Genomic DNA, 2,099 nt, shown 5'->3' on the forward strand with positions numbered 1-2,099 from the left:
CCTTTTAAAAATTTATTGTGCTAATGCCAGTGTTATGCAAACGTCAACTTCAGATTTTAGTCTCCGCCAGGCTTAGGTATTTGTGATTCTATAAATTCTTGCCAAAGAGAAAATGTGTAGAATTTGAAACACTCAGATTTTGTTATTTGGACTATGGGAAAAATGTCACATCTTGTGGCGTCAGACTCCATTTAGCTGGAATGACAAAGCAAGAGCGAAGGCTGATTACTTACAGCCGTTGCCATCGTCATCATCGCCATCATCGCCGTCGTCATCCCGTTTACGGAAGTTTGCCGCGGTCCAGGCACTGAGCCCCACGCTGCACATCATCACAGCTTTTAGTCCTCATGGCAACTCTGTAAGGCGTGTGCCCACATTATCCCCACTTTACAGATAAGAAAACCAAAGGGCCAGAAAGGTTAAGTAAATACTCAAAGTCCACTCACAGCCAGTTCTGTGGGGCAGAACCAGTGTTCGGGATCAGGCAGCCCAACTCCAGAATTCCTAACTACAGTGATGTTCCGACTGACAAAGGAGTAAAAGATGCAAGTAGCCGACTACACATTATTAAGTGTGTATACAATGTCAAGGTTGGTTCTTTGTAAACCAAATGCAAATCTATGAACAGCTTTTTGATAGGGTTTGGAGCAAGGAAAGACAAGTTGTGAATGCGTCATATTCACAGGAGAAGTATTGTGTTGGAGAATCAAAGGCCAAGAGAAAGGCACTCTACACATCCCAAAGGGAGAGCCCTACTCAGGAAGAGATCCCCTGGCCCTTTAGCAGAATCCACTCACTGATCCCGAGAGCATGAAGTTGGGTGATTTTGAGAGCATTAGTTAGTACCCTCAATGCATGGCAGTCATGGAATATTGGGGATGGTGACTCCATTCCCAGCTCCAGGGATAAACCTCACCCACTGGCCTAAACCAATCGGAAAATCCTGCTCTTGCACATGATTCTTTTGGAGGTGGGCATGTGACCCAAGCTTGCTCAGTTAGACTGAAATCTAGGATTCGGTAATTGAGATGAAGAATCTCTTTTCTTCAGGAAGATGTGATGTATGGAACTGGTCCAGACTTGTGTCACTGTGATAAAGGTGACACTGAAAGCTAAACCATTGTGTACAAGAAGGCAGAACCAAGAGAACTGCAGGGAAATAGAGTCATGTCTGATCAAGCTGCTCCTTAAACTCCTGACACATTTTCACTTACACAAGGAAACAGATTCCTTCTTGGCCTTCTGGCTAAGATCAAGTGTAGTACCTGTTCTTAGCAGTTTAATAAATTCTCTTCACTGTTCGCTTTATTTCTAGGGTTCTTTTTGTTATAACTGAAATCATTCTAACTGGTGCATGGAGGTTTATTCTTGTAATTTAAATACAAGTGAGTCCTAATAGGGACCTCTGCTGTCACTGAGAGCCCACCTTATCATTGACACAACACTTAGGATCTATCTCGGAAAACAGAAAATGGGTATTTTACCTAAACTGTCATGGAAACACTGGGAGAGAATTTACACAGCATATATAAAAGCAATAATTTAGTAAGACTCTTCACCATCTTTCCCCATAAGACCTCTGTGATGACACCCCTGTTACCTTTCTTTTTCTCTTATTCCTAAATTTCCAAATCTCCTTAGTGATTCTGTTCTCACCTTTCATTAATGTTCTGTACTCTGCCACAAACAAATAAAACAATAACAACAGTAAAAAGGGCTTCTCTTTTGTCCTTCCGACATGTTTCCCGTGATGGGGGAAGCACATAAAAGGGTCTTGTGGACCAGCTAAAAATGAGACTGCAGCAAGATAATGAAAGGTGTTTGTGCTGCGCTAAAGAGCTTGGATTTTGCTCCTTGATTAATGAGAAGTCATCAACAACTTTTAAACAGGTCTTTAAGACCATGGTACCTATGGATTTCATTTCCTTCCTTCCTTCCTTCCTTCCTTCCTTCCTTCCTTCCTTCCTTCCTTTCTTTATTTCTTTCTTTCTTTCTTGCTTTCTTTCCTTCTTTCTTTCTTTCTTTCTTTCTTTCTTTCTTTCTTTCTTTCTTTCTTTCTTTCTTTCTTTCTTTCTTTCTTTCTTTCTTTCTTTCTTTCT

At 41.2% G+C, this 2,099-nt stretch overlaps 1 pseudogene; it reads left to right on the plus strand.

Annotated features, from left to right (window-relative positions):
• The first annotated feature begins 1,226 nt into the window (after positions 1–1,226).
• Positions 1,227–1,431, plus strand: LOC111725384 (annotated as a pseudogene).
• Positions 1,432–2,099: the final 668 nt, after the last annotated feature.

This window comes from Otolemur garnettii, unplaced genomic scaffold (genome assembly GCF_000181295.1).
Source record: "Otolemur garnettii isolate 467f Iridium unplaced genomic scaffold, OtoGar3 scaffold00038, whole genome shotgun sequence".
NCBI classification, from domain to species: Eukaryota; Metazoa; Chordata; class Mammalia; order Primates; family Galagidae; genus Otolemur; species Otolemur garnettii.